The sequence below is a fragment of the Pistacia vera genome, unplaced genomic scaffold, assembly GCF_008641045.1.
Source record: "Pistacia vera cultivar Batoury unplaced genomic scaffold, PisVer_v2 Contig511, whole genome shotgun sequence".
Taxonomy (NCBI): Eukaryota; Viridiplantae; Streptophyta; class Magnoliopsida; order Sapindales; family Anacardiaceae; genus Pistacia; species Pistacia vera.
Window position 1 is genome coordinate 277,928 of NW_022196348.1, and position 11,219 is coordinate 289,146.

An 11,219-nucleotide genomic window follows, 5' to 3' on the forward strand; every position below is an offset into this window, starting at 1 on the left:
ACTGAAACAAAAACAAGAAAGACAAGAGCGTAATAATTTTTACTGTGGTTCACTTACCTAAATTGGATAAGCTACAACCACTTTGAGCTCCAGTAAACTTAGGGCTCACTGCAGTAGAGATCAAGATTTACACAATACAATCAAATTGAACTCAATTAGTTCACTCTCTCTCTGCAAATTCTCTCAAGACTCAACTGTAACCCTTTCATATGAGAAAACTAACCCAGCTCCTCAAATCATGAAGGAAACTCAACTCTCACCATGATTACAACAATTGCACTAGATTACAAGCCTATGAGATTACAATTAGAAACCCTAACAGAGAAGAAAACCTTAATCGCAAAAGATGTGTGTGTAAAGCTCTTGAATTTGACTCTAGACCCTTCTTTTAGACTTGGGTTGGTGGCGTAATTTTGGCCGTCAGATTTAGCTTGTCATCAATGGTCAGGATTAATCTTGGAGCTGTCCCAAAAAATGACAGCATTGAACTAATGGCCAACGACACCGTTTTGGGCTAATGCTCAACGACACCGTTTTGGGCTTTACTTTGACATTCTTCACATTGAAGCTCAAAACTCCCTGCTCAGTTCATATCTCCCTAGTGCAGCTACCACCCAAGAACCCTTCTCAGCTCTATAGTTTGCTGTCTACTTGATAACAGTAGGTTCAAGCAGTGCTTGAACTTTGTAATAGTGACTACCTTAGTGCCCATATCAGCTAGATTATCCTTTGTTGGTATGTTCTTCAGGTCTATAACTCATTGAGTCACCAAATCCCTTACAAAATGGAACCTTACATCCATATGCTTGGTCCTTTCATAATAGACTGGATTTGTGCTTAAATGGATTGCACTTTGGCTATCATAAAATATTGTCACTTCCCCATCTATCAACTCCACCTCAAACAGTAACCCTTTAAGCCACAGTGCCTCTTTAAACACATCTACCACTACTACGTATTCTGCCTCCGTGGAAGAAAGTGTCACAATGGGTTGGAGCTGCGACTTCCAACTTATACAATTTCCTCCCAATGTGAAGAAGAATGAAGTGGTTGATTTCATTGTATCCATGTCCCCTACAAAATCAGAATCTACAAACCCCATAAGATCAAATAAATTTCCTCTTTTTCTATATTCTAATTCAACATGTATTATGCTATTAATGTACTTTAATAACCACTTTAGTGCTGACCAGTGTTCTATTCCTGGATTAGACATGAATCGGCTAAGAAGAGAAATTGCATAGGACAGGTCAGGTCTGGTGTTGATCATAGTGTACATAACAGATTCTATAACATTAGCATAAGATATTTTTTCCATTCTAATTAACTCAGCATCAGACTTAGGACATTATGTCTTACTAAGCATAAAGTGACTAGCTAGAGGCATGGAAACCACCTTAGAACCAACCATTCCAAACTTGGATACCAGTTTTAGCAAGTAGGAGGACTGTTGAAGTTTTAGTTCACAATCCTTCCTACTTCTATCTATCACTATCCCTAGGATCTTCTTAGCACATCCTATGTCCTTCATGTCAAACTCAGAATTTAATCTAGACTTCAAATAAGTTATCATAGACTTTGATTTATTGATTAGCAGCATGTCATCCACATAAAGGAGTAGGTATATAGGCATGTCAGCATTTAAATCATAGTAAAAACAACTATCATAATCACTCCTATTGAAACCAATGCTAGTGATAAAGGTATCAAACCTTTTATACCATTGCTTAGGGGACTGCTTAAGGCCATATAGAGACTTGTGCAAAAAACACACATGATCAAGGAATTTGTTATCTATAAACCCAATAGGTTGTTTCAAAAAATTTTCTTCTTCTAAGTTACCATGCAAAAATGCAGTTTTTACATCTAACTGCTCTAATTCTAAATTCTGGTGTGCTACTACAGATAACATGATTCTAATAGTTTTATACTTAACTACAGGAGAAAAAATCTCATTGAAATCAATTCCTTCCCTTTGTGTGTAGCATTTTGCTACAAGTCTAGCCTTAAATCTAGGAGGGTCAAAGGGACTGATACATTTCTTTACCTTAAACAGCCATCTGCACTCAATTAATCTCTGATTTCTAGGACAAGGTACCAGGGACCAAGTACCATTTTCCTTCAAGGAGTGCATCTCCTCTTCCATGGTAGCTTGCCATTTTCTTTGTCTTTGGACCTCATAGCTTCCTTATAGCTATCTAGTTCTGTTCTTTGAATTTCAGCACCAGCAACCAATGCAATGTAAATTAAATCAACATACAAATACCTGGCAAGTGGTTTGATTTCTCTTCTGGTCTTGTCCCTGGTTAGTTGATATTGGGATAATGATTCATGCTAGGGCAGTTTTGGATTGTCTACTGGTTCATCTTTTGGATCATGTTCCAAGTTTGGTGTTGTAGGTACTTCTTCTTGATTTTCCAGTTTAAGTTGGGATTTGACCTGCTCCACCTCAATTTGTGTTCCCATGTGTTGGTTCTGGCTCATGGTGTCACTTGTTGAAGCACCTACATCATTATTAGAAATTCTACAAGGAAACTGATTTTCATTAAAGATTAAATCTCTTTTAATAATGATTTTAACCCATGGTGCACTTCTTTCCCATAGCCTATATCCCTTAGTTCCCTTTTGGTATCCTAGGAATACACATTTTAAGGACCAAGTTTCTAGTTTTTCTTCATTGGTGTGTGCATAAGCAACACACCTGAAAGCCCTAAGATGACCTAGATTGGGCTTCCTATTAGACCATTTTTCTTCTAGACATATAAAGTTTATTGCACTTGAAGGACTCTTATTTACTAGATATGTAGCAGTGTTTAGTGTTTCCCCCCAGAACGATTTTGACAAACCTGATGTGAACAACAAACACCTAACTTTTTCTAACAAAGTCCTGTTCATTCTCTTAGCCACTCTATTTTGCTGTGGAGTCTTCCTAACAGTTCTATGCCTCAATATCCCTTGGTCACTACAAAATTGATCAAAATCAAAGTTGTAGAATTCTAGTCCATTGTCAGTCCTAAGGGCTTTGACTCTTTTATTAGTCTGATTTTCTACCAATAGTTTCCAACTCTTAAATCTAGCTAAAGCCTCATCCTTGGTCTTAAGTAAATATACCCATACTTTTCTGCTATAGTCATCAACTATAGATAAAAAGCAATAACTTCCCCCATGTGTCTTGACCTTTCCAAACCCCCATAAGTAAGCATGGAGATATTCTAAGCAGTTGGTTGCAAGGTGAGTTCCTTTCTGGAAACTCACCCTGTGTTGTTTACCCATTATGCAAGTTTCACAAAAAATTAAGGTGCCAATAGAGTCCTTATCAAGCATACCTTGCTGGCTTAAGATATCCAACCCTTTCTGGCTCATATGGCCTATTTTGGGGTGCCATTTCCTTGTAACAGTAAGGTTAGCAGTAAACAAAGCAGAGTTAACATAATTTGAGTAGTGATTACCACATAGAATATAGAGATCATTACGTTTGACCCCTTTAAGAACCAAATTTTCATTCCTTTACACATTCAGGCAACCATTTTCAGCTTTATAGCAGCAACCAGATTCATCTAAGGATCTGTAAAACCCCCCTTCAGTCAGGTATCCTCTGAATATCCCTCAATGAGAATCCTGAGGATACATGTCTGAAGAATGAGTTGTATTTAGAAAAAAATATCTGTGTAAGAATAATAATAGTAATATCCAAAACATGCATATAAAATGTCACGCAGGATCCAAACTTATAATTTAGAAACTTTAAGAAGTTATCCGGAAATTACACAATCAAAACATATTTACAAGGTGGAAGCTTCCAAAGGTGTTTCATAGACATTTATCATTTACATTATTTATACCAAGATAAAAACATGAAGATGACAATAAATCATCTCCCCTCACGTGTAGCCCCGCTGTCTTTAGCATCCTTCGCTGCTGGTCTACCTGCAAAGCAATCAACAATGAAAGGGTGAGCGCTAATCGCTCAGTAAGGAATGATTCGTTTCATTCTAAATGTGCTATATAAACATCCATGCATACTCATATAAATAAGTATGTAAACATAGTACACGCACATTACATGTCATGATATAACACTAAATATCATCTAACATGAGAATAAATCATCTCATGATGTAAATAACATCATAACTCATGTAATGCAACTAAATGCATATGAAGCATTTAATGTGTAGCCGATCAGACTTTTCTTAGCGTCTTAAGCACTTCATATCATCTAGCCTCAAATTCATCTAGAGCTTATATCATCAAGAGGCGTGCTTACGCGTTATTTAACATCTAAAGCATATATTCATCTTTCCTCAACCGGCATACAAGGATATGCTTACGCGTTTCCCATCATGTCTATATGCATCTCTAACATCTTTCACTCTCTCTCTGCAAATTCTCTCAAGACTCAAATGTAACCCTTTCCAATGAGAAAACTAACCCAGCTCCTCAAATCATGAAGGAAACTCAACTCTCACCATGATTACAACAATTGCACCAGATTACAAGCCTATGAGATTACAATCAGAAACCCTAATAGAGAAGAAAACCTTAATCGCAAAAGATGTGTGTGTAAAGCTCTTGAATTTGACTGTAGACCCTTCTTTTATATTTGGGTTGGTGGCGTAATTTTGGCCATCAGATTTAGCTTTTCATCAATGGTCAGGATTAATCTTGGAGCTGTCCCAAAAAATGATAGCATTGAACTAATGCCCAACGACACCGTTTTCAGCTAATGCCCAACAACACCGTTTTGGGCTTTACTTTGACATTCTCCACCTTGAAGCTCAAAACTCCCTGCTCAATTCATATCTCCCTAGTGCACCTACCACCCAAGAACCCTTCTCAGCTCTATAGTTTGCTGTCTACTTGATAACAACAGGTTCAAGCAGTGCTTGAACTTTGTAACAATGACTACCTTAGTGCCCATATCAGCTAGATTATCCTCTGTTGGTATCTTCTTCAGGTCTATAACTCCTTGAGTCACCAAATCCCTTACAAAATGAAACCGTACATCCATATGCTTGGTCCTTTCATGATAGACTGGATTTCTGCTTAGATGGATTGCACTTTGGCTATCATAAAATATTGTCACTTCCCCATCTATCAACTCTACCTCAGACAGTAACCTTTTAAGCCATAGTGCCTCTTTAAACACATCTACCACTGCTACGTATTCTGCCTCCGTGGAAGAAAGTGCCACAATGGGTTGGAGCTGCGACTTCCAACTTATACAATTCCCTCCCAATATGAAGAAGAATGAAGTGGTTGATTTCCTTGTATCCATGTCCCCTACAAAATCAGAATCTACAAACCCCACAAGATCAAATAAATTTCCTCTTTTTCTATATTCTAATTCAACATGTATTATGCTATTAATGTACTTTAATAACCACTTTAGTGCTGACCAGTGTTCTATTCCTGGATTAGACATGAATCGGCTAAGAAGAGAAATTGCATAGGACAGGTCAGGTCAGGTCTGGTGTTGATCATAGTGTGCATAACAGATTCTATAACATTAGCATAATATATTTTTTCCATTCTAATTAACTCAGCATCAGACTTAGGACATTGTGTCTTACTAAGCATAAAGTGACTAGCTAGAGGCATGAAAACCACCTTAGAACCAACCATTCCAAACTTGGATACCAGTTTTAGCAAGTAGGAGGACTGTTGAAGTTTTAGTTCACAATCCTTCCTACTTCTATCTATTACTATCCCTAGGATCTTCTTAGCACATCCTAGGTCCTTCATGTCAAACTCAAAATTTAATCTAGTCTTCAAATCAGTTATCCGAGACTTTGATTTATTGATTGGCAGCATGTCATCCACATAAAGGAGTAGGTATATAGGCATGTCAGCATTTAAATCATAGTGAAAACAACTATCATAATCACTCATATTGAAACCAATGCTAGTAATAAAAGTATCAAACCTTTTATACCATTGCCTAGGGGATTGCTTAAGCCCCTATAAAGACTTGTGCAAAAAACACACATGATCAAGGAATTTGTTATCTATAAACCCAATAGGTTGTTTCATGAAATTTTTTTCTTTTAAGTTACCATGCAAAAATGCAGTTTTTACATCTAACTGCTCTAATTCTAAATTCTGGTGTGCTACTACAGATAACATGATTCTAATAGTTTTATACTTAACTACAGGAGAAAAAATCTCATTGAAATCAATTCATTCCCTTTGTGTGTAGCCTTTTGCTACAAGTCTAGCCTTAAATCTAGGGGGCCAAAGGGACTGATACCTTTCTTTACCTTAAACAGCCATCTGCACTCAATTAATCTCTGATTTTTAGGACAAGGTACCAGGGACCAAGTACCATGTTCCTTCAAGGAGTGCATCTCCTCTTCCATGGCAGCTTGCCATTTTCTTTGTCTTTGGACCTCATAGCTTCCTTATAGCTACCTGGTTCTGTTCTTTGAATTTTAGCACCAGCAACCAACGTAGTGTAAATTAAATCAGCATACGAATACCTAGCAGGTGGTTTGATTTCTCTTTTGGTCCTTTCCCTGGTTAGTTGATATTGGGATAATGATTCATGCTGGGGCAGTTCTGGATTGTCTGCTGGTTCATCTTTTGGATCATGTTCCAAGTTTGGTGTTGTAGGTACTTCTTCTTGATTTTCCAGTTTAAGTTGGGATCTGACTTGCACCACCTCAATTTGTGTTCCCATGTGTTGGTTCTGGCTCATGGTGTCACTTGTTGAAGCACCTGCATCATTATTAGAAATTCTACAAGGAAATTGATTTCCATTAAAGATTAAATCTTTGCTAATAATGATTTTAACCCATGGTGCACTTCTTTCCCATAGCCTATATCCCTTAGTTCCCTTTTGGTATCCTAGGAATACACATTTTAAGGACCAAGGTTCTAGTTTTCCTTCACTAGTGTGTGCATAAGAAACACACTCAAAAGCCCTAAGATGACCTAGATTGGGCTTCCTATTGGACCATTTTTCTTCTAGACATATAAAGTTTATTGCACTTGAAGGATTCTTATTTACTAGATATGTAGTAGTGTTTAGTGCTTCCCCCCAGAATGATTTTGGCAAACCTGATGTGAACAACAAACACCTAACTTTTTCTAACAAAGTCTTGTTCATTCTCTCAGCCACTCTATTTTGCTATGGAGTCTTCCTAACAGTTCTATGCCTCAATATCCCTTGGTCACTACCAAATTGATCAAAATCAAAGTTGCAGAATTCTAGTCCATTGTCAGTCCTAAGGGCTTTGACTCTTTTATTAGTTTGATTTTCTACCAATAGTTTCCAACTCTTAAATCTAGCTAAAGCCTCATCCTTGGTCTTAAGTAAATAGACGCATACTTTTCTACTATAGTCATCGACTATAGACAGAAAGTAATAACTTCCCCCATGTGTCTTGACCTTTCCAAGCCCCCATAAGTAAGCATGGAGATATTCTAAGCAGTTGGTTGCAAGGTGAGTTCCTTTCTGGAAACTCACCCTGTGTTGTTTACCCATTATGCAAGTTTCACAAAAATTTAAGGTGTCAATAGAGTCCTTATCAAGCATACCTTGATGGCTTAAGATATCCAACCCTTTCTGGCTCATGTGGCCCATTTTGGGGTGCCATTTCCTTGTAACAGTAAGGTGAGCAGTAAACAAAGCAGAGTTAATATAATTTGAGTAGTGATTACCACATAGAATATAGAGACCATTACGTTTGACCCCTTTAAGAACCAAATTTTCATTCCTATACACATTCAAGCAACCACTTTCAGATTTATAGCAGCAACCAGATTCATCTAAGGATCCTAGAGAGATAAGGTTTCTCTTCAGTTCAAGGATGTATCTCACTCTTGTCAATTTTACTGATTTACCATTATTTAGTCTTAAGATTATGTTACCAATTCCCTGGACCTTCAGGCATTATTGTTGCCTATGTATACAGTCTCTAGCTCACCAACTTCAAAATCATGAAACCAACCTCTATTGGGGCTCATGTGGAATGAGAACCCGGAATCTAACACCCATTCATCTATGTTTTTTGACCTAGACACAGTCAAGACTTCATATTCTTCAATGTCATTTTTAGTAGAGGCTAGGTTACTCTCTGTGTTATTCTGTTTTTTTTTTCTTAATCCACTCATAACAGTTTTTCTTCAAGTGTCCAAATTTATTATAGTAGAAGCACTTCCCTGTTTCTCCTTTAGCCTTATGAGTGTTCTTTCCCTTCTTTTTATTCCTAGGACCAATATTGTAATGTGAGTTATTGCCAGACTATCTAGACTCCCCTTTTCCCTTTACAAACAGACTGCTACTATTTTTCTTTTGAACCTTAAGTTCTAGTTCCCTAGCCTTTAATCCTGAAGCAATTAAATTTAGGCTAGTGACTGTTCTAGTATATTGGAGGGCATTCTTTATAACTTGATACTCCTCGGTAAAGGAGTTCAATAGGATCATGGCTAAGCTAGACTCACTAAGTTCTTGATCAGTACCCTTGAGAACAAGGGTCATCTCCAAGAACTCATCCAAATTTTCCTCTATAGTCCTAGCACTGTCCATTTTGTAAGAAAACAATGCACCTTTCAAATAAGCAAGATTAGGAGCAGACTGAATTGCATAAAGGGATTCGAGCTTACCCTAGAGAGTAATTGGTGTCTCAAGACCGTCTACCTTTTGTAGTACATTGTGGGCAAGATTCATGACGACGAGGTTGCAAGCTTCCTCATCAACTTCGACTTTCTTTTTTAGCTTTTCCTCAGGCCATTTGGTCTGATCCTTCTCTAGTGCAATTGCCACTTTATTGTGTGGCAAAAGCGCCTTCATTTTCTTCTTCCAATTATTAAAATCAATATTCCCATTGTACTGGGTGATCTCAACTCGAGTTGTAATCATTATGTGAAACAGGTAGTTGTTTTAGTGATCTCTGAGAGAAAACCCCAAAGGATTACGAACGATTTTTGGTTTTTTCAAGAAATTGGAGACCTAATTTTGTGGATTTTCTAACCCTAGACTACATAGAGTCTTTTAATCAAGAAACCCCCAAAATTGGATAAACCCTAATTTCGAACAAAAAACCTTAAAATCGACAAACCCTAATTTGCTAGCTTTGATACCACTATTATGTTAATCTGGAGATTCACTAACTTTAAAACAAACTATTTCACCTAATCAATCAAGAGTCAAAACTGAAACAAAAACAAGAAAGACAAGAACGCAAGAATTTTTACCATGGTTCACTTACCCAAATTGGATAAGCTACATCCACATTGAGCTCTAATAAACTTGGGGCTCACTGCACTAGAGATCAAGATTTACACAATACAATCAGATTGAACTCAATCAGTTCACTCTCTCTCTGTGCAAATTCTCTCAAGACTCAATCGTAACCCTTTCCTATGAGAAAACTAACCTAACTCCTCAAATCATGAAGGAAACTCAACCCTCACCACGATTACAACAATCGCACTAAATTAGAAACCTATGAGATTACAATCAGAAACCATAACAGAGGAGAAAACCTTAATCGCAAAAGATGTGTGTGTAAAGCTCTTGATTTGACTATAGACCCTTCTTTTATACTTGGGATGATGGCGTAATTTTGGCCATCAGATTTAGCTTGTCATCAATGGTCAGGATTAATCTTGGAGTTGTGTAAACCCCGCGTTATTATTTCGATGCCCTAAGGTATGAAATTTACCTTTCAAGTAATTTTCTTTTTTTTGAATGGAAGGGTAAAATGGTCAATTTACATGTATTTCGAGATGTGGCCATTGTAAAGTGTAAGGGGTGATGTTATTGAAGAGAAATAAGGGTAGAATGGTCATAAAGTTGATTGATATGGTTAAATGGCGTAAACGGTAACCAAGGGTATAATGGTCTTTTCATACAAATCCATATGTAATAAGTATCCGTAAAAGTGCACCAAGGGTAAGTTAGTCATTTACCTAATGGGAGAGATTTCGTAATTGTTAAGTGTTTTAAAGAAGTCAAATGGCATTAAATGAGTGCTAATCTTAGTTGTGGTAGAAATGACCAAAATGCCTTATATGAAAAATTTATGCCAAATGACCCTTATATCTAACTTTTATTGACCAATCACATTAGAGCAACAATGGAATAAATATTTACAAGGTTTAAAGAGAGAGGAGTCAGCCTTGTTACACCAAACACATCATCTCTTCTTCATCTCTCAAATCCACCATACAAGCCACTAATCCAAGCATTTATTCTCAAATTTCATAGGATTTCAAGTTGATTTTCAAAGGAGATCACCATCCACACTTAAAGAACTTCAATTTCAGAGTTTAAGGTGAGTTTCAAAAACCTAGTTGTTTCGATCTTTTAGGTAAAAGAGAAATTCATAAGTGATTATGTGTTATAAGGTAGAAAGGGTGAACCTTTGGAGCTAAGGAGGAGTGTCTTTGTGCTTTGAATACTAAGGTAAGGAAAAAAATCTCCCTTTGACTACAATTGATAACACCTAGGGTTTATGAAACTTACATTTATTATATGTAATATGATGTGTGATGCTATGTTTTGGTTATGGAATGTTTAAAGGGTGTGTTGATTGGTGTAGTGTGCATATGGAGGATGTTATGCCAATTAGAGATTGTAGTTGGACGATGTTTTGGCATTTGGTTCTGAAAAAGGGGAGGTTTTTATGGCTTTTATACTAAGAATGATATGGCAAATGATATGAATGTGCAAATGAAGGTGACATGGTTAAAGAATAAGATTCGGATTTGGCTTTTTGAGACTTATACTGTACATGCTTCACTGAATTAGTCATAACTGAAGTTATAGAAGTCCGATTGAGTTGATTCTTGAAGTGTAAATTAAGAAACAGACCTAAAACTTTTATGTTTTAGCCAAAAATAAATTCGAATTAGAAGAAGGGAAAAATTGCTTGAAAAGTGACGAACTATATGGCATCACCTTCTTAATGGAAATTCCCATTGTTTTAATGCTAATAAACCCCTAAATAATCTTACTACTGAAATTCCTGTATTGTATGAGTAGTTGAATGAATTAAGTAAAGAAGTTAGTAGGAGAATATAGTATGATTGAGCATGGGATAGTGAGTCCATATGTTGCATTCTAATGTAATGCATATAGCTTATTTAGTTGTCTTATGAAAAATTTATGAAATGTTAAAGAATGAATTCATGAGTCTCTTGAGGTATAAACAAGATCAGAGGAATGGAATTCTTATGGAAACCATGAGTCCTTTGAGGTGACAACCAAGAAC